The sequence below is a fragment of the Chanodichthys erythropterus genome, chromosome 3, assembly GCF_024489055.1.
Source record: "Chanodichthys erythropterus isolate Z2021 chromosome 3, ASM2448905v1, whole genome shotgun sequence".
Lineage (NCBI taxonomy): Eukaryota > Metazoa > Chordata > Actinopteri > Cypriniformes > Xenocyprididae > Chanodichthys > Chanodichthys erythropterus.
The window spans coordinates 61234892-61258228 of NC_090223.1; the positions used below are offsets into that span (position 1 = coordinate 61234892).

Genomic DNA, 23337 nt, shown 5'->3' on the forward strand with positions numbered 1-23337 from the left:
AACGTTGATCCCACTACAAACAATACAAAACTACAATGCTATAAGATTCAGAAATTATTAATTCATTCTTTACCTGGGTCTTCAGTTTATGATAAGCTGATTAAGCTCACCTCACCTCTTGTCTGACAAGTCTTCGGGTTTAAGTCATTCCTTAATGACGTGATAGGCAGTCCCATGCTAAACCAATGCATTCTGAGCCGGTAATCTCATGAGTCTTTCGGGTTTTTGAGTCGTTCCTTAAACACGTGACAGACCCATACACTAAGCCAATGCATTCTGAGCCGGAAAGAGAATTGATTAGTTCTTTTTATGAGTCTTTCGGGTTTTGAGTCGTTCCTTAATCACGTGACAGACCCATACACTAAGCCAATGCATTCTGAGCCGGAAAGAGAATTGATTAGTTCTTTTTATGAGTCTTTCGGGTTTTTGAGTCGTTCCTTAAACACGTGACAGACCCATACACTAAGCCAATGCATTCTGAGCCGGAAAGAGAATTGATTAGTTCTTTTTATGAGTCTTTCGGGTTTTGAGTCGTTCCTTAATCACGTGACAGACCCATACGCTATTTCTGACATTTCTGTCACTGTTTTTGTTACTGTTTCTTGAGGATCTGTGGTGTGTTATTATAAATAAATAAAGTCCTGTTATAAATAAAGTATTGATTAATTTATCTTTTTGACTGTCTATCTGTAAATAAATACTAGGGTATATAATAATCCAAGCCTACGATACAAAGTATTTATAGTTTGTTCATTTTTACTCCAATTTTGATTTTGCTGTTATAATAATTGCTTTTCCTAGTCAGACTTGACATATTGGTCTAATACATGTATAAGAAGATTGCTCAAAAAGGACATAATGACATAAATTAAAAGCAAATAACATTTTGAATTTGAATTATTAGTTTAAGACATCAAGGTTATGATAACTTCAGCTTTAACAGTTGTAACACAAACTCAAACAAAACTGGAGAGTTAACGTTATTTACTAATAAATATAATGTGCTTGCAGCATAGCATATGGGTCTGTCACATGATTAAGGAACGACTCAAAAACCCGAAAGTCTCATAAAAACAGTGCCCAAGGAAGTCGACCGGAAGTTGAAGTCGGCCGGGTGCCGCCATCTTGTAGCAGAACTTCACTTGCGTTAGCATCCCATTGACTCCCATTCACTTTGGCGTCACTTTGACAGTGAATAACTTTACATCTGAGGCGTTTAAAGACTCAATTTGTCCATTATTTATTTCCAAAGATACACAACAATGTATAAAGGGCTCCATTACCTTCTATGTTACATTATGGCCCCGTAGAAACAGTTTTTGTAAAAATAAGCTAACGATTGCGTCATAACCACTCGACTCTCTGTCGCACAGTAGCGAAATTACCGTACAGACAGGAGGAGAAGCTCGCAGGCAATCAGGGAGATTATCTTAATATGGCGTACTGGCGTTACATTTTAAAATACTATACAAACTAATTAATCAGAATACTTACTCCTGCTCACTCACGCCAAAGAACTCCCCGCTCAAGCTCGCCGTCTCTGCAAGATTAACGATGGCAGTTTGCACGCACAGCTACTAGAAGATTTACATCTGTCAGACAGGTTGCTGACGTCATCAAGCTTAGTGTGAGTCTGCGCTTCAGAAGCGGAAGTGCTAAAATTCGCTAAAAATGGGCTTCACTTGTCTCAATTAAGTTCCAATGGGATCGCTGTGTCCATTTCTTTTACTGTCTATGCATAAAAAGAACTAATCAATTCTCTTTCCGGCTCAGAATGCATTGGTCGCGTATGGGTCTGTCACGTGATTAAGGAACGACTCAAAACCCGACAGACTCATGAAATGAACTAATCAATTGAATCATCAGGTGAACTACTACTAGCAGTACAGAACCTGTAGAATATTGCACATGCGCGACTGAACGAATCACCCCCCGAGACGACTCGTTCTTCCTGAGTCACATTAAAGATTCGTTCAAAATGAACGAATCGTTCAAGAACGACACATCACTACCCGGGAGCTGGGGTCACAAAGGGCCACTGCACGATCCAGATTATTGCACACTACTCACATTGCACAATTCACAATATTACACAATCCACTCATTACATTACACTCATAAATTATTATTATTGTACAAATCGTAATTATTGTGTGGTCACAATAATGCACAGTCAGATCAACCACAATGCAAATAATGTATATGCTGATTCAAATAATCCGTTTCTAACAGCAAACACTCAGAATAAAGTGAGATGATGTGAATGTCTTGTTGAATGAGTGTTGATAGTCTGAGGATCATCAATATTAACAGAGAAACTGCTAAAAACACTCTTTATTTCATGTCAATAGTTCCTGTTTTCACCTCATTTATTATGCTGATGTCTTCAGATCTGCTGTAAATTGACACTTAAAGCTCATTTCATTGCTGTCAACAGACTGAGGGGATTTCTTGGTTACAGACATGTTTATTTCTGTCTTCATGCCATGAATGTTTTTCTTACAGTTCTTTACTGCTTTTCTAGATATCTGTCATTATTTTAATGGAGAAACAAAGTTAGAATTAGAAACAAAAAGTTCTAAATTAGCCTCATTTGCTTTACGATAGACAGATATAAATGATTAATGCAATTAGTTTAAGATTAAAATACAAAAGATATAGCAAAAGAAAGAAAGAAAGAAAGAGAAAGAAAGAAAGAAAGCTTGTCAGGCATATTTAGAACGAGAATCACTTGATGACATTCAAACACTGTATTGAAGGATCACAGTGAAGCCAAAAATACTATTTAATTGTCATTTTAAATCTTTATACGTTGCCACTATCCTTCAAACCACTAGCTTTCACTCATTTGTCACCAAGAAGTTTTTTAATCATTTAAAATATAATGAAATTTAGTATGATCTCTTACTCTTTTATATACTTTATTAAGTTCTAGTCAAAAAAAAAATTGTTTCATTTTTACATAAATATATCTGTTACACTAAATGATGATGGGACATTAATACATTTTGTTTTCACAAAAGTAATTTGAAACTTTAAAATAGACACTTGCATTTAATGGGTTTTCGATTTAAATTTGATGCAGACACTTCAGTTTGATCTCTGGACTTTAACCCTATAAAAACAAACAGTAACTGATATTTTAGATTTGGGCTGATCAGCTCCTCCAACCAATCTCTGGTTCAGTCATTGAAGATCCGCCCACTACAGGTCACTATCAGTAAAGCTCCTCCCACAGCAGTCACATAATCAATGAAGCTCCTTCCACAGAAGTTCATCAATAAATACTGGGATATTCCCATCAGACGAGCATCAGGAGCTGAAACCAGTAAAGACTGAGTTTATTAAAGAGGACAGTGAGAAGATGAGTGATCCAGAACCCTGCAGAATGAAACACACTGAAGAACAAAGAGGTTGGTGTTTATTCTTCATTCATCAAACTATCAAATACATAATGAAACTTTAATGTCAACATTCATGTTAGAATGATTCAAACACTTCTGCATATTTAGATATGTAGCTAAACTATGAAATTATACATAATGTTCTTTCCTAACAGAAGCTCAGTAAAGGGAAGTTTGAGAAACTTTCATACTGATTGTCAACATCAGATCAAACTAAATCTTTATTTTACATTTATTTCAATATCTGCTTCACAGTTTGCAAAAGTGTTTCCAGAATTTAGCCATTTTCAATATAGTTTTCAACATTGTTATTTTTAGGAATAAACTGTAAACACTAAAATGTTTGAAGTAAATGATCTTTCCAGAATGGCTGACAGGGTTGTGAGTGTAACTTGAGCAAAATCTCTTCTTACAGTAACTTTGGTAACAGGGTTGATGAATGCAGTCATTCAATTGTGTAAAAACTGAGACAATGGATTGAGATTATTTTCTTGTCCTCCCATCATGCTGTAGAAAAGAGCCCAGATGATGTCACTTCCTGGTGTCACAGTTTTAAGAAATCCTCTGGTTTTGAAAGGAGGAAAATTATGTCAGAAGTAACAGGGTTGAGTGAATACTCTACAGCAGGGGTACTCAACAGCATTACATTTGTGGCCCGTATCATGCTACATATAAATGTATTTTTATTATAATTTGCGTTCAAAATTAGCGTGAATATTACTTTGTTTTTTTACACGTACACAAGGGTAGGCGTACAGTGCACGTGACGCTGTAATCATCAGCAGAGATAGCGTATAGTGTACGCGTGCAGCACAGTTTTTCTAACCGCAAAGAACAATATAAACTGAAGGCACTTTGCACGCGCACATTGAATAGTTTTTGCACTAATTTAGTTTGTCCACAAGGTGTCAGCACTGAAACGGGCTGTTGTTTCAGTCTGAAAACGGAGAAGACACAACAAGAATAACAACAAACACCTACCGTGTTGAAGAGCGCTCGTTTGAGGGAATTAAAAGATACCAGTAACTCTAATTTTAAACAAGTACAAAGAGATTTTATTGTAACTATTTGAGCGAAAAAGACTAGACAAGCATTAATCTCTCTAGTGCGCATGTGTCGAGCACTTGTGTTCGTGAACGCCACCAAAGGCTTGAGACTGTGCGCGCAAGTAAAAAACAAAGTAACCTTATTTTTCCATGATGAAATGCAGTTGACATTCCTCAAACTTTGCAGTGTGTAAGTTGCTGAGCATCATGAAAAACAAACCTTTCATTCTTAATGTCAATGTGTTATAAACAGAAAGCAAGCAGCGCTCCCATTACAGATCTGTCATCACATCATTGAGAATATCTGATTTATCATGTTTACAACGTTGGTTATAGTTAGATAATTCATAAAATTGTGATTGAACATTAAAAAAAAGAAAAAATATTTTTTGGATTCTGACCAAATTAAAAGGTAGGTAATAATAATACAAATAATAAAACATTTATTCTCTGAGTACAAATAGGTGCTATAAAAAGTGTTTAAAAGGTGCAATGGAGTATAAAAAGACTATAAAAAAGTGCAATGTTTTCGTCTTATGGACAAACTCTCATCAGCCAGTGAACAACAGCCAGACCTTAAAAACTGCACTTTTAGTAAATAAACAGTAAAATATTGTCTTAAGTAGGCCTAAATAAAAGTCTTATGATCCAAGTTATAATTTGTGGCCCTTCGCGTTTCATTTGGTTAAAATGCGGCCCTCTTGGCCTCTGAACTTGAGTACCCCTGATGTAGGACACTGATAGTAACACATTTAAAGATGCAGTCAGTCTAGACTTTGAGAATGTGAACTTTCTACAGACACGGCAACATCAAGATATGACGTGATGTATTTTTAAAAACATAAATAACAAATAATAATCACTCCAAAATTTTAAAATATACAATCTACTCCACTTTACTGCAAAATTTACTTGATCTTGTGTTTTCTTGTGTCCCACATTCACATGTGTATGAAAGGAAGTCAGTGGAAGGAGAAGTCTCTGTGAACGGCCCTTAATAATTACACAGTTTTTAGGAAAATTTATTAAATATGTAAAAATATGGCTGTTAATATCATATTAGATCATTTTGTCATTGATCAAATATATTACTCAAAATATTTCAGAGCAATGTGTTCTTTATTTTCTTAATATTATTTATAAATTATCAAGAATTATTTAAGGGAAGGTGACAGAGCAGCTATTTGGGAAATTTTGTAGCCAGAAGACCTCCATTCAGTGCTGATTGTCTTAATTCAGTAAATCTTGATGTAAAAACGTTTGAAATTGGAGTCAGATTAAATGAACAGCTAAAGTAAAATTTAGACGTCTCGGTTACATGTAGTGACCGACGAATTGGGATATCGCTAGAGATCCCTATTAGCTTCGAGTGAACTAAAACAGGCCAAAGGAATTGGTGTGCGATATTTGCATAATGCGCACCGCCTCTGACAGTGTATAGAAATAGGAAGCAGATGCAATCACACTCTGTTTTTCGCTGAGGAAACAACTGGTGTCCGCGCAGCAGCGAGGGTACAGAAACTGTGGCGACGGGACGTACGTCTCCGTTCTCTACCTCAGGGAACGAGGGTTACATACGTAACCGAGACGTTCCCTTTCAGTCGGTCACGTTCGACGTACGTCAGTAGTGACCGACGAATTGGGATCCCAAATAAAGCGCCACAGTTACGAAACCCCTTCCAGTGCCCAGCACAAGCTCTAGCCACCCGTCGCACCAACTGGGACGGTGAAGGGGGCGAGCTTTACGCCGAGAGAGTTTACTGCTGTCTAACCAAATACCCACTAAGTAAACTAGACTACACTGGGGAAGCGAACCCGAAGGGGACGCTGCGGAGGCCAGGGGGCAGTACGCATATGGAGTCCCTGGGATCTGACAGGTGACAGCAGAGCTGGTTCTGCTAAGGGAAAGACACGGGCTCACTGTTACACATATGGGACTGCTTCACGTAGAGGAGTCACAGCATATGGAACCCAGCCAACAGACAAAGTCAGAGACGGATGTTGGCCTGGCATCAGACACTCCACAATGTCCGAGCCGAAGGGGGAGCGGAGGAACTCGACAGGGTTCGCCAAGCGGGGAACGTGACTGGAGTCAAGAGATGCACGTATCCGGCCCAGGGGGCGGGAGTGGCACTGCAGCTGACACTTAGAGCGGTTCAACGCGTCTACCGGCTAGTGGAAGCGAGTACACGAGAAGATACAGGCTCTACACGTAGGCTATAGAATCTAGCAAACGTGTTAGTTGTCGCCCAGCCCGCAGCTCTACAGATATCTGTCAGGAAGAGGCCACTCCTCTGGTGGAGTGGGCTCTCAACCCAAGCGGACAAGGCACGCCCTGGGATTCGTACGCCAGGGCGATGGCATCCACTATCCAATGGGCCATCCTCTGCTTGGAGACAGCCTTTCCCTTCTGCTGGCCTCTGTAACAGACGAAGAGCTGATCTGAGGTCCTGAAGCTTCGCATTCTGTCTACGTACACAAGCAGAGCGCGGACGGGACAGAGCAAACCTTGGGCACATATCCGGGCCGGGGTCTCAGGATGACGTGAGAGTCATGGCCCGAACTCTAGGCACGGTTCGTCGACCGAAAATGCGTGCAGATACCCTACCCTCTTAAGTGAAGCCTATGCAACCAGGAGGACGGTCTTGAGAGACAGTGCTTTTAACTCGACTGATTGCAAAGGTTTGAAGGGATGACCCCGGAGAGATGCAAGAACCAGGGTCAGATCCCAAGAGGGTATGGAGGAATAGCGAGGAACGCTACAGTCCCAGAGGGAGGGAGCGCTGCCGAGTTTTCATCTCCCGAGGACTCCTGCTCACCTTCCGATGCTGAGATCGACATCTGATCCTCAGCGGGTGCACCAAAGGTAACGGCTGGACATTCCGTAGAGGGCCCAGCGGAAACCCATGGCAGCACGACGGGTTGCAGTGCTGATGAGGCAGCAGGAAGCCCTAACCGTAATCCTCAGATCACCTTGCCTATACGCCACCAAACCGTCATTCCGACCGGAGCCGGAAAAAACGGCCGCACGGGGCATAGGGGAGGGGACCCCCGCTCCCTGAGAACCAAGGAACGAGAGTCTCGATCTCAGCACTGTGATGGTCCTATTCCCGCAGTGAGAAAATGAACTAGCCACAAAACGCCCAAACACGTGATGCAGCGATTGTGCCCATCAGCAGGGACCAGGGAACGACCGCACTCAGTAATGCACAAATGAAATGACATCTTGATAAAGACGCAGGGTTCGTCTGTAAAGCTCTTTTAGAAGGAGAAAGAACAGCTCTCTCGTGCTGAAGCACGCAGGGAGTATCACGATGTGTTCGGGTACACCACTCCCCGCACACAACGTAGGGAACCGGCCCAAATCGCAGACAGCACGCTTTAAATGGGACAAATTGCTGTAAAAACAGCAGTTGAGAGCTCAAAGCTCAGGCTCCTCGCTAAGCTCGCAACCTCGCTGCTGTGCCGTAACACCAACAGAAAGCGCTGATCCTCTTCACAGGCTTGTTTAGAAAAACACTCTTTGAAGTCTGTACAGCTGGACACCAACCGGTTGGCTCAGAAGCAAAAGACAGAGTGCGATTGCATCTGCTTCCTATTTATATACACCTGTCGGAGGTGGTGCGCATTATGCAAATATCGCACGCCAATTCCATTGGCCTGTTTTAGTTCACTCGAAGCTGATAGGGCTCTCTAGCGATATCCCAATGACCGACTGAAAGGGAACTAAATTCTACAATTAAGTGAACTTCACAGGAGCGCTGAAAAGACATACACACATTATACCTTCACCCAGACCACTGGATTCTGTTGTTGGAACGACAGCTGGTCCTTTATGATTGGAAGATTAATGTTAAAGTTTCAGGGACATATGCAACTAATTTATGCAAATGCATCAAAATGATCATAATGTTTTGTTCCAGTTGTCTATCACAACAAGTCTCAATTTGTATGACCTTTAACTTCATATTTCTCTCTTTAAATTATTTTGATTTACTGAAAATGAAATTACATTTTTCTTTCGTTTCAGACTGATGGAAGTGAAGGAGAAGAATGAAGAACTGAGAGAAGTGGAGGAGGAACATCAAGACAAACCTGGAGAAAAACCTTTGAGTCGCTTAAAGACTAAAAAGACATTTCTAAAGAAAAGAAGAGCCAAGAAATCTACAACCTGCACTCAGTGTGGAAAGAGTTTCTCAACCAAACAAAATCTTGATGTTCACATGAGAGTTCATGCAGGAGAGAAGCCGTTCACATGTGATCAGTGTGGGAAGAGCTTTACACAAAGAGGACATCTTAAGGAACACATGAGAGTTCACACTGGAGAGAAGCCGTTCACATGTGATCAATGTGGCAAAACATTTCTTAGGTCATCAGACCTGAAGAGACACCTGAGAGTTCATACAAAGGAGAAGCCACATTCATGTTCTGTGTGTGGAAAGAGTTTTTCACTGCTGTGTAGTTTACAAAAACATGAGAAAATTCATACTGGTGTGAGAGAGTACATGTGCTTTGAGTGTGAGAAGACTTTTACTACATGGAGCGATTTAAAAAAGCACCACAGAATTCACACTGGAGAAAAACCTTACAAGTGTTCACACTGTGACAAGAGATTCAATCAGTCATCATATCTGAAAACACATGAGCGGATTCACACTGGAGAGAAACCTTATAAGTGTTCACAGTGTGACAAGAGATTCAGTCAGTCAGTAAATCTGAAAACACATGAGCGGATTCACAGCAGAGAGAAGCTGCACACATGTGATCAGTGTGGAAAAAGTTTCACTATTAAAAGTCAGCTGAAGATACACATGAAGATCCATGCAGTGGAGAAACCACATCACCGCAGTCTGAAATGAAGTAGTTAATTTTTATGTGCTAAACAAAAAAAATTTCTTCAGTGTAAGTTAGCCACAGCCAAATCTCTTCTCTACAGCTACAGTTGGCACCATGGGCGACAAGTTTTATTTATTTTTTTATTTTTTTTGAAGTTAGAAAACGTCTTTTTGTACCTGCATCAGCAAATTATTCAAAAAAAATTTAAAGCAAACAAGTTTAACCCTTTAACGACCCAGTGGTCCGCTGGCGATAGACGATAGAGTTTTATAAGGTTAAACAAGTTGGTTTCTTTAAATGAAGAGTATGCCATCTAACTAATCTTCACTAAACGGTGTTCAGGCACGGCATCAAAGCGATTACCTGTTTAATCCAAATCCACATGCGTGGACTGTGTAATATTCAGTACTGCAATGTCTGAGTCTCTCCAGTCACATGATGTTTATCATGTGTTTTCAGTCGGCGCAACAAAGAAACATTTACTAGACTGTGGACTAGCTTTGCTCTATGAACAGTGGCAGCCTGCAGCTGAATTTTTGTGATCACTGAAGCCCTGGGTATACTTCGGCCTTTCGCGTTTGTGAATTTGACGTTCATCATTTTCCACACACCCCGTCCGCATGCAGCCCAAATTTCGAGACCGCGCAGATGGTGCACATGCAACAGCGAATGCGCAAGCAAGACGGAAGAGTCCACTAGGTGGTAATACGCCCAGTACTGAGCACAATGTGCAGTCGTCAAAGAAGAGTGTGTAAAAAGCGATTCAAAAACAAAACAAATAAACTCAGATGCATGCTTTCCCCATCGTTTTTTAATTCCTGTTCTCTTGGTGTATCTTCTGAACTATGTTGCAATGGTGGATGCACGGACACGACTGCACGCTAGTGCGCTGTCTTTCCGCGCTCACGGGCAAAGAATTATCTTTGAAAGGCTTGCACACTCAACTGTGCGCGAGATGGAGCAGAACGTGGGAAATGACATATACCCTGGCCTTAACCACTCCAAATTGTAGTGGACTGGAGCTGACGGCTCACTTTGGGAAAAAAACATGTCCTCCATGTTATTATGTCTTGACATGTAATTTAACTGTTGCTGGTTGATGCGAGAGGCATTCTGGGATACCTTGCTGTCTCAAGTCTCCTCTCGACGCATCCTCGATAAAAGTCGGATCAAGAACACATCCGGGAATTTGAACTGTACTTGGCTAGATGTGAACTTTGAATTGGATCAGTACTCGGGCAGCAACTGATGACGTTTCACAAGAACAGACAAGAACGCATATTAAATAATGGATAACTAATGAATGAATGAGGCATTTATATAGCACTTTACTATGTACTACTGTACACCGTAAGTGCTTCACAATCACATCAGGGGTCGCTCCTCATCAACAACCTGGATAATTCAACAGCAGACACAGAGCAACTGCACCAAGATCAAATCTGTGGTTTATTGATAAAGAAAGCGCCTATTTGAAAATTTGATCTGACGTTGTCGGAGTTGTTAGATCCAGACGATCACTGGGCTTTCAGCGCTCATGTACCCCGCCGAGAGCAGCCTTACCTCGGCTAGTCCTTCTGATGTTTGCCGCTGACTCTGATGAATCTGTAGTGGTTAAACATGAGATATAATTCATCTTTTGTATATGTAACAGGCAATCTTTGGTCTCATTAATCTATAATTTGTTCCCTGGAAAATAGTTTTGGCTGAGGGTAAAGTTTCATAACTTTATATATTTAGGCTAGGGCTGGATGATTAATTGAAAAGTAATCGAAACCGAAATTCAGAACCTCTAACCGACGTAATTTTCCCATTCCGGTTATTTCGTTTTTTTAATCCTGTTAATATTTCCCCCTTAAAAAAACATACCGTGTGTGTAGCCACATGTAGCCACGTGACTGCGCCCCGTCATCAAAGCAACACGGAGGTGAACACCGGTTCAACACAGTGATCCTTGCCTCTTCACCAGGTCTTCACTAAACTTTGTCAGTTGTATGTGTATTACAGTTCGCCAGTTTAGACAATTAATTGATTAGAGGATTGTGATGTGAATTATTATTTCGAGCTACCGTGCTCGCGCAGCTGCACTGTGGCATGAACACTCAAACAAACAGTAGCTGTGCAAAACATGAAGATCGCACGCACTGAGAGGAACGCAGAAACTCGTTGTCAGCGCTGTCCTGTGATTTATCACTAAAATAGCTTAGAAACTCAACTTATTATAGCATATATTTTTCTACTTTTGAAGGAACTATTTACAACCCACAGCTTTACAATGAATAGAGAGACGGTTTGACTAATTCATACACGCGTAATCACTCGTACTACTACTGTGCTAATTTATCTTTATCCGATTTACAACGAGCAGAAATCTGTAAGAAATGTTACAAACCATAGATAAAATAACTGCTGAAAGTGAGCTTTTATGTCAGATCACTTCTTCAATAGGAAAATATATCCCACCTTTAATAGTCAATCATATTTACAGTACAAACCTTGTCAGTGAACTATGGCAAAAAAGATTAAAGGGCAAAAAAAAACCAGAAACAAAATAATCGTTCATTAATCGTAAACGAGGTAAAATGTTCAATTAATCGAGGTTTTGATTTTAGGCCATAATCGTCCAGCCCTAATTTAGGCTATTTAACTTTACTGTTGTAGTCTATTAGAGCGCTGACTTTGAAAGATTGACTGAACTGTTTGCTTTAATTTTTATTGTAGCTTCTTATACCTTTAAATGTAAATGTACCTTTTGCTTATGTTTTTATAATGGCTGTTATTGATCATTAAAACTGACATTTAACAAAATGAGACATAGTTTTCAATCATAAAACACAACTCTATGCACATTGACTGAACCGCATGTGTTTAATATTTTTAAAATGTAAATGAAAAGAGGAAGTTTTATAGTTCTGGTTTATACCATTCTGCTGTTTTATAGTTTGTTTGGTTGTAAATATACATGTAGTGAAGATAATAATTGACTGTGTAACCTGAACCACATGCATGGGTATTAATATGTTAATTTTATTGTTGTCTAAAATATACATAAAGAGAGAACTGGAGTGGCCAGAATATCAAATGTCAAGTGTCCCCAACTAAGCAAGCCAAAGGTGACAGCGGCAAGGAACTCAAACTCCAACAGGTGACATCAGGTGACAAATAGGTGTTAAAATTGAGACTGTAGTGAATTGTACAGTTATTAATCAATTTATGGGTTAGATATATGAATATAATAAATCATAAAGCTTTATGATTAATTATGATGCATTTACCGAAGGGGGAATTAAACATATATTGTGAATTAATTACAACAAATTATAATCAATTACATATATGATTAGTTATAGTTTAATAACTATAAATAAGTTAGTTTAATAACTAAAAATTAGTTTAAAGAAAGACTTCCTCTTCTAGCATCCAAACGTAAAACAAGGATAGGATCGAAACGTTAAAGTGACCTGGTTCTTGTTGAATGAGCAGCAGAACAATCGAGCATGAATACAATGTGTTTAATATATGAAAACTACTACTACAGTGGTTATACGTCTAAATGTGACACATATATACAAGAGTGAAAGCAAAGAAAGGGAAAGAGAGAAAGCAAGTAGCAAAAACCTACTAAAAGTCCTTGAAAGCCAGCACAGAAATCAGTTTCATTATATAAAAGAGAAACGGTTACTTGCATCAGTTTTGCATGTCGAGTATCGGTTTAGCGCTGGTGCAGTTCGTTGGCTTCTTCCGTCTCCGCAGGAAGGTTTAAACTGAGGACTTGAAAGTTGGTTTTGCTGGAAGATGGCGGTCCCAAAAGATGAGCGCGATGGCAGCGCGGTCGCCGTGACGTCTGGGAGAGATGTGCGTGAGTGGGTGAGGGATGATTCAGGGCAATCGGGAGAACACACCGAAAGTTTTGTGTTGGTGCTTTTATGGAAAACCAAGCTGACACACCTCCTGGGTTGGAACGGCTAATAGATGCGTAGCACTGTTTGGCAGGCAAAATATTCTTCGTCTTGTCTCCTGGCTGAATTTGCATAATTCATGGGTATCAGATCGGATAGTACTTTCTTCCCAGTACCATTAAACAAATAGAACAATGCATTTGTCAGCTATGTGACATATCTCAGTGAATGAGAGGTAGCGAGAGCTTTAAAACGAGACCAAACTCGACAGATCAGAAAAGCATATAAAAGAAGTTATGGTTTACAGACAATAGTATCATTAGAAATTACACCAGCAAACTTAAAATCCAAGCTAAGCTTATGCAGTGGGAGTAACTATATGCAATTTGACATATAACAGCGGTTACATTTAGGCATAATTATATTTTACACATACAGTCTTCAATGCATGTTTGTGTGTCTGTGTGGGGTGTGTTGGAATGTGATCTGGCACTTAGTCCACATAAGGGGCCCTTTGATGTCCCAAGAGCTAGGAAATGGGGCCCTCTGTTTTACCTCAGAGGGTCCATGAACATGCCAAAGGTGCTCGTCTTTCGCAGCCCGGCTGGAGCTGGTGCGAGATTTACAACACAGTTCAGCAGGCTAACAGCGTTCTGAAAATTCCAAAGTTGCCTGACTACGCTGGATCTATCCAGACGCTACAAAACCTTGGGAGAAACCAGGCTTAGTTGGGCGGCCAGTTCTCCTCTGGCAAACAGTGCTTTGTTACGGTTCAGGTACCTATCATAAGTCCGATAGGATCGCAATATTTAAAGTATTTAATCCAGTTCCATCCAGTTGAGGATCGTATTCATCACGCCGGTATGGACGGTTTGTTGAGGAACTGTGGCACTGGCTGTCGTGTCGATGAGGCCTTCACAATGGATGATCTAGTTGACTCACACTCTGCTGATACTTCAGGGCTGCGTTGTGGTCGTGTCAAGGTGCAGGTCCTCGATCTCACCTGAAAACAGCCCGGATCCGGTTGACTACGGTAAACCTCGGGATAAACAGAGAGACTAATATTAGCGTAGATGCCATTCTTCTTCTGATGTAACGAATACATCTGGTGTTATAGGAAGTGTTCCCGGTTCCGGCTGACCTAATCTATGCAGCCTAATAATCCTTTAACTGATTTGAAAATATAAATTTATAATGTGTTATGTGCATGCCAGTAAAGAGATGTGTTTTTAGCCTAGATTTAAACTGACAGAGTATGTCTGCTTCCCGAACAATGATAGGAAGATTGTTCCAGAGTTTGGGTGCCAGATAGGAGAAGGATCTACCGCCTGCGGTTGATTTTGATATTCTAGGTATTATCAGCTGGCCTGAATTCTGAGATCGCAATAAACGTGAAGGACTATAATGCATTAAGAGCTCACTTAGGTACTGGGGAGCTAAACCATTTAGAGCTTTATAAGTAATTAACAAGATTTTAAAATTCATACGATGTTTAACAGGAAGCCAATGCAGTGATGACAGAGCTGGGCTAATATGGTCATACTTCCTAGTTCTAGTAAGGACTCTAGCTGCTGCATTTTGTATGAGCTGTAGTTTATTTATCAAGCGGGAGGAACAACCACCCAGTAGAGCGTTACAATAATCTAGACTTAAGGTCATGAACTAACTGTTCTGCATTTTTCATTGAGAGCATATTTCGTAGTTTAGATATATTTTTAAGATGGAAGAATGCGGTTTTACAGATGCTAGAAACATGGCCTTCAAATGAAAGATTGGTATCAAAGAGCACACCCAGGTTCCTAACTGATGACAGCCATCAAGTGTTAGACAGTATTGTAAGGTTATTACATGAAAATGTTTTGGTCCAAAAATTAAATCTCTGCTTTTATAGATTTAGTAGTAGGAAATTTTGTGAATTGTTAAGTTTTGTCAGGGCGCAAAGAAATATAGAGCGTTATAGAGAATGATGATATTGATGATACTATATAGCTGATTATACTATAGAGAAATATAGTATCATCAGCGTAACAGTCCCAGATAGCAGACTAACTTTGAATCAATGTTATATCAATGTTAATGCATTAACCAAATTAACATTGAATCAAAGTTTTAGGTGATTTTTTTTTCATCAGGTTTGCACCCTGAAATAATGTTATTTCAATGATGAAAAATAGATCAACATGGTTGTAAAATCATTGTTTTTTCAACCTTAATTAAATCACCTATTTAACATTGAATTAATAAATGAAACAATATCAAATCAATCTTGCTTTATGTACAGTAAGATTCTAAGCCAGTTAAATGTCTACTTCTACTCATTTCAATCAGAGACAATGTAAGGGCTGCAGTAAATATGGTTTTAATGAACAATTCACAACTTCCTTCAATTTTCATACATATGTATTTATAACCACACACTGTTTGAACAAGAATTAACGTCACATTCAGGAAAAACAAGTGACTGTAAAAATGGCATTTTGTGGTGACAAACAGACCTGGTTTCACAGACAGAGTGTAAGGAAATGGAAACCTGGTCGAAGGTTAATGCATATATGTCTCTGTGAAGTTCACTTAATTTCACTTGTTTAATCTGACTCCAATTTCAAATTATTCTTATTCTTAAGTTGTGCTTTCAATTAGAAATGAATCATTAGTTATGACTTAATTTAGTTTTTTGATTATTCTGATTACCTTATATTTTCAACTATTTCGTTCACTGCGGTCCTGGTATCACTTTAGAAGAGTCACTTTGGCCAACTTAATGCTCTTCCCAGACACAAACTCGTCAGTTCTGACCTTAAACATTGGATGCAGGGTAAATATCTACCTTTAAGTCGGTCGCGCTCTGCTTACTCGTAACAAGCATAGTTTTTATATATTTACAAAAACTGCAACTTATTTAAGGCAGCGATAGTCATAAATCGAAATGGACTTAATTGATGTGCCCCATGCTCCATCTATTAAACCTTCCGTATGATCAATCCTGAACACAGATTTGAGGTAATACCTAATGGATTGAGGTAATCCATGACATAGAATAGCTCCAAGACATGGTGGTGCCTAAAGAAAAGTCTGGATTACAAAGGTTAAGTGATTTCAACATTTTAACTAAAGGCAACCTTAAAAATGATCCTAGCATAAAATATTTCAAGATTGTTGTAATGGTTTTAATTTGGTAGTTAAACATTTAAATTTTAAAATTAAGGGTTCTATATTGTAATGAATTTAATATTACATTCTGTCTGAGTTACAGTCTTAGGAGGCCATTGAAAAGATTGTGCTGTAAGAGAGAGAGAGAGAGAGAGAGAGAGAGAGAGAGAGACTTAGTGGAAGCAGGGATGTTATCTGCTAAAGCTTAAACAAAACATAAAGTAATGATATCACAACCAAAACAATCCCAGCTGACTCTTTTAAAACTAATTTATAATGATCAGAAATGCATTAAAAATGGTTAAGAGACCATGTAAAGAACTAGGTAAAACCTGAAAAATGCAACATTTAAATGTTTTTAGAGTTAACACCAAAAATCAAACCTTGAAAATGAGCAGTTAATGGTCATGTGTATCTAGTATGTGTGTGTGTGTGTTTTCACTGGACTTTGTTTTGTATTTGTTAGTTCAAGGTATTATTCTACCCCTACCGTGTGTATATTGTGTCACTAACCTCTGGAAAGAGTGTCATTACAGATGGGTTAAATGAAATGACAAAACTTTAAAGAAGCTGATAATTCTGACTGAATCTGATGAAAAAGATGATACAGATGAGCTTTAATTAGAGCGGTTATCAGTTCTGTCTGCTAAAGACTACTTCTGTCATTTATGATGTTGCTTTGAATTACATTCAGGATTAGTTTAAGTATTTATGCAAATTGTAAATGTGAAGTTGAAGATTGACGCTTTATCTAAATTGAACTGAGGGTCTAAATTTAAATGCCGTGAACTATGTGTGATCAGAATGATAAATGGAAAATGTTATAGACTTGACAGTAGGGATATAAAAATCACAGTCACTATCAAAATAATCTGTAAATTAATGGCAGGGAAATGTGTGACGATTGACAGACTCCTGTTTTTGTTTTGGGGTGTTACATGATATTGGGATGCTGTGGAAACATGGAAAATGATTGAAGACAGATGGTCACCAAATCATTCATTGTGTGTTAGTGTCAGATTTGCTGGACGATATTTTGTTGCCCATTTGGATTTCTGTTTCTAAAAAGGCAAAAGCTGCTGCCACCCAAACAAGGGAGATTGTGTGTACCGCGTTATCTGAAAGTAACTCTAACTCTCTACAGAGCATGAAATATTTTGCTTCAGAGGCAGAGAGGCCTATGTTATTGAGTGAGCGCAAGAAATTATTTGGTGATCGTATTTTTTAATTTGTAAAAGGGGGAACAGATTTAGGATTTAAAGGTGCACTAGAACACACAGATGTAATAGAAGTCTAAGGTGTCACCAGAATGTGTCTGTATATTAAAAAATCTATGGGGTATTTTGAGCTAAAATTTCACAATGTTTTAACTGCCTATTTTGGGGCGTAATTAAAAATGCGTGTCCCCTTTAAATGCTCGATGCCCCCAAGCTCGCAACTCTTTAATACACTGAATAAACAAAGTTTACACAGCTAATATGATCCTCAAAATTGATCTTTACAAAGTGTTCGTCATGCAGCATCAGATCATGCAAGTATAGTATTTATTTGGATGTTTACATTTGATTCTGAATGAGTTTCATAGTATGCTCAGTGGCTAACGGCTAATACAGAATGAAGTTGTGTTTATGAATTATACAGACTGCAAGTGTTTAACCCTCTACCGCATAGTGTTGCCATATGGCAACATACTCTTTGTGTTCATTTCCTTGCCACTGTCTCTTTAAGAGAACATTCTCGTTTTTCAGTTGGTAAGAGCAGACCTTAGTTTAGCCAATGGTTAAGTCACATGACATGGCATTTTTTTCTGTGGCACGATTTCTGACAGACTGCCGTCTCTTGATGGTAGTTGCTGAAAGCAAACTAAAACGTCAGTAACAAACAAGGACTCGCCCAAGTCACATTCACAAAAATTTTTTTTAACATCATCTCATGTAAGTTATGATAACATATTCACCACGCAAATTTTTTTTAATGAAATTAGTTTTTGGTAAATCAATAAAATGTCTGTGTTGCCATATGGCAACACTGCACAATAATGGAATGCCATTATTATAATAGATTAGCTAGCTAGCAAAGGCCAGCTGCAGTCTGTTAAGATGTAACAATAACAACATTAATGCTAGTGATATAATGTTGATTAGTTGTATGTTAACGACTGCCATGGCATTTGTATTACGGATTAAATCAAACACCTGCCTGCCCACTACCACCAGATGCAGCCGCACCTGTACCTGAATGGCACATCCAAGATAGCGTTCATCATTTCTCAGCTCAGCGGCAAAGCATTAAAATGGGCCGACTCCATCTGGTCCCAACGGGGCGCTGTAACCCAATCCTACTAGGCGTTTATTTCCCACTTCCGGGAAGTGTTCGGGAAACCGATCACGGATTCTTCAGCTGGTGAGAAACTTTATAATTTAAAAAAAGGATCAATGTTACAATTATGCTTTGCAATTCAGGACGCTTGCAGCAATCAGCGGATGGAATGAACAAGCCCTGATTACAACCTATCGACAAGGATTAGAACCTCGGGTGCGGCTGCATCTCGCTGCATGCGAGGACTCAATCGGCCTTGAAAAGTTCATCCAGCTCTCCATACGCTGCGCCACTCGCATGCAAGCGTGCATCCAGGAGCACCAGGACCAGTCCCTCTCCAACGTGCTCCTCTGCCGATCCGAACCCGTCAGCTCCCCAGAACCAGCCCAAGAACCTATGGAAGTGGAAAACTCTTGTTTATCTTCCGAAGAACGCCGCCGTTGGCTGACCCTTCATCTCTGTCTCTACTGTGGAGAACCTGGGCATGTGATGGCAGCATGCCCCACACGACCTCCGCGACCCCTGGTGAGTGCTATTATTCCTGCTACTCATAAGATGAAACCACTCACTACTGTCGTCAATCTTACTGCCGCTACTGTCTCCCTTTCAGTGGTCGCGCTCATCGACTCAGGGTCAGCCGGCAACTTCGTCTCCGGCGCCATCTGTCGTCAACTACGTCTCAAGACCACTCCGTCTCCGACCATCTACAAGATCAGCTCAATAACTGACAGACCCCTGAGCCGTAAGCGCGTCCGCACCGTGGCTGGACCTGTAACACTTCAAGTGGGTTACTACACCGAGAAGAGGCTCATATGCTGGTTCTGGAGGACTGCACTGCTGACGTGGTTCTAGGGCGCCCCTGGTTGGAGCAGCCCAATCCTACCATCTCCTGGAAAACGGGTGAAATCCTGAAGTGGGGCGACACATGCTTCTCTCATTGTCTGGCTGAACTTCCTCTTCCACCGACTCCTCTGCCTGACCTCACTCTCTGCGCCATGTCCATCGAAAACCCAGTCAAACAACGCTCTGTCGATACCCCACGTTCTACGCCCCCTTCAGCGATGTCTTCTGCCCACAACGGGCTTCCAAGCTGCCTCCAAACCGGCCATGGGACTGTGCCATCGACCTGCTTCCGGGTAAACCAGTGCCAAAGGGTAAGATATATCCTCTTTCCATCCCGGAGGAGAAGGCCATGGAGGATTACATCAAGGAAGCCCTCGGCCAAGGTTACATCAGGCCGTCTATTTCCCCTGCTGCTTCCAGTTTCTTCTTCGTGGCTAAAAAGGACGGAGGCTTGCGGCCATGCATTGATTACCGCCTCCTCAACAAAATAACAGTTAAGTTCAGGTATCCCCTTCCTCTCGTCCCAGCGGCCCTAGAACATCTCCGTGGTGCCACTGTGTTTACGAAGCTGGACCTCAGCAGCGCGTACAACCTCATCCGGATACGTGAGGGGGGGCGAGTGGAAGACCGCCTTCATCACCCCTACTGGCCACTTCGAATACCTGGTAATGCCGTATGGATTGGTCAACGCCCCTTCCGTATTCCAGGACTTCATTCATGAGGTGCTCCGGGAGTTTCTCCATCGCTTTGTCCTAGTCTACATTGACGACATACTCATATACTCCCGGAGCCAGGCCGAACATCGCCGACACGTTGCGGAGGTCCTTGCCCATCTTCGTCAATACAACCTGTTCCTCAAGGCAGAGAAGTGCTCATTCCACCAACCTTCCGTCTCTTTCCTGGGTTACAACATAGACCACAGTGGCATCCGGATGGACAAGAGGAAGGTGGAGTCCATTTCCAACTGGCCAGAACCCACAACCATAAAAGAACTCTGTTTCCTCGGATTCTCCAACTTTTACAGACGGTTTATCAAAGGTTACAGTTCCATCGCCCATCCACTTACCAGCCTGCTTCGCAATAAACCCCAAGTCTCTGTCCTGGACCCCGGCAGCCACCAACGCCTTTAACCAACTCAAAGAAGCCTTCACCATTGCTCCCTTACTCGTACATCCAGACGCAGAGAAACAATTCGTCGAAGTGGACGCCTCAACAACTGGAGTGGGAGCGGTGTTGTCGCAGCAGCAGGGGATGCCAAGTAGACTCCATCCATGTGCCTTCTTCTCCCGCAAGCTCAGCCCGGCGGAAGTCAACTACTCCATCGGTGACAGGGAACTTCTTGCTGTTAAGCTTGCCTTGGAAGAGTGGAGGCATTGGCTGGAGGGAGCAAAGCACGCGTTCCTGGTATTGACTGACCATAAAAACCTTGAATATCTTCGGTCAGCTAAGAAACTGAACCCTAGACAAGCTCGCTGGGCCATGTTTTTCTCACGCTTCAATTACACCATCTCCTACCGCCCAGGTACCAAAAATGTAAAGGCTGACGCTTTCTCCCGTCTGCATGCTCCTGACGAACAGACCGAGGAACCTGAACCCATCATCCCGAGCTCTCTCATCGTGAGTCCTATTACCTGGTCAGAAGAGACCATCCCCTCCTCCAATGCCTCCACGAATCCTCCGCCAGGCTGTCCACCTGGCTTGCTGTACATTCCACGGACACGACACACTCCCACCATTCACTCGGCTCACACGTCACTTGGCACTGGTCACCCGGGGTCAATGAGACCCTCTCGTTGCTAAAAGAAGGCTTCTGGTGGCCAGGGATGGCTTCGGATGTCAGAAGGTACGTGCAGGGCTGTCGGGAGTGTGCCGTCTCCATATCTCCTCGTCATCTGCCAGCTGGGATGTTTCCGTCTGCCCGTTCGACGGGAGGTACAGTAGATTGGCCGCTTCCTCCGTACCTTCTGTCATGACCACCAGGACTCTTGGAACCAGTTCCTGGGTTGGGCCGAGTACACCCAAAACTCTCTCCGTCAGTCAACTACAGGGCTCACACCGTTCCAGTGCGTACTCGGCTACCAACCCCCACTGTTCCCCTGGGATGGGGAACCCTCCAACGTTCCAGCAGTGGATTACTGGTTCCAAGAGAGCAAGAGGGTCTGGGACTCAGCACACCATCAACTGCAACGAGCCCTGCGCAGACGCAGGATGGTAGCCGACCTCCGACGTTCCAACACCCCAGTCTTCCAGCCTGGTCAGATGGTTTGGCTATCCACCCAAGACATCAGACTGCGTCTGCCCTGCAGAAAGCTGAGTCCCAGGTTCATTGGCCCATTCCCCATCGTCAAGCAGGTCAACCCAGTCACCTATCAAGTCCGTCTTCCACAAGGGTATCGTATACACCCCACTTTCCACGTGTCACTGCTGAAAGCTCACCACCCTTCTGTTCTTCCCACAGGATCTGACGTGGCTCCCGCCGAACCCCCCCTTCCACTCATCCTGGAGGACGGAGCTGCGTATGAGGTTTGTGAGATCTTGGACTCCCGGCGTCGTGGTGGTCAGCTGGAATATCTTGTGGATTGGGAAGGATACGGCCCCGAGGAACGCACCTGGGTCCCAAGGAACGACATCTTAGACCCCAACTTACTCCAGACATTCCACGACAGTCACCCTGAGAGACCGGCACCGCGGGGAAGAGGACGACCACCACGGCGTCAGGGTCCTCGGCCCTCTGGAGCGGGCCGTGGAGGGGGGGTACTGTCAGAGACACATCAGGTTCCAACGTCACCCAACCACAACGCTCACTGTCTCCAGAGTACTGATCACCGCCACCTGCACCTCATCACTCCACTCATTAGCAGTGCCTCGTCTGCTGTATGTGTGTGTTCCAGCCAGCTCCCAAGTTCTCCAGCGATCTCCAAGCTCCAGCGTGTATCCATCTGCAAAAGAAAGGACAGTAACTATACCTCATATCACCAGCTCTAACCTCAGTTCACTCACCTGTGTTTGTTCCTCTGCTCTACTGTGGTCAAATAAACAACCATTACCTGTTACATCTGTGTCTGTCTCCTGTATACCGTAACACTTACCTGCATAAAGTCTGTTGATTCGGCTGTGCTGCTTCGTTCATCTTCAAAACACAAATTAAGATATTTTTGTTGAAATCCGATGGCTCCGTGAGGCCTGCATAGGGAGCAATGACATTTCCTCTCTCAAGATCCATAAAGGTACTAAAAACACATCTAAATCAGTTCATGTGAGTACAGCAGTTCAATATTAATATTATAAAGCCACAAGAATATTTTTGGTGCACCAAAAAACTAAATAACGACTTATTTAGTGATGGCCGATTTCAAAACACTGCTTCAGGAAGAAGAATTGGAGTGTTATGAATCAGCATGTCGAATCAGCTGTTCGGAGGGTTCAGCTGACCAAAAGTCATTCCAAAGTCACGTGATTTCAGCAGAATATATTTTATGATATATTCTTAGGGCTGGACAATTAATCGAAAAGTAATCGAAACAGAAATTCAGAATCTCTAACCGACGTAATTTTGCCATGTCGATTCTTTCGTTTTTTTAATCCTGTTAATACTTTCCTCTTAAAAAAATACTACCGCGTATGTAGCCACATGACTCTGTCCCGTCCAGTTAGTGGCATAAAAGCAAAAAATAGAGGTGAATGTCGGTTCAACACCTTGTGGTGTGCGAGCGGTGAGCCTTACGTCTTCATTAAACTTTGTCAGTATTTGTTTTATGGTTTGGACATTCAAGCGATTGGACAATCGGATGTGTGTTTTATCGAGCTACCGCGCTCGCGCAGCTGCATTGTGGCACAAAC

General features: G+C 41.6%; 1 pseudogene; it reads left to right on the forward strand.

Moving 5' to 3' along the window:
- The first annotated feature begins 3364 nt into the window (after positions 1-3364).
- The window catches only part of LOC137005162 (zinc finger protein 271-like), a 97044-nt pseudogene continuing 77071 nt past the window's right edge, over positions 3365-23337 (forward strand).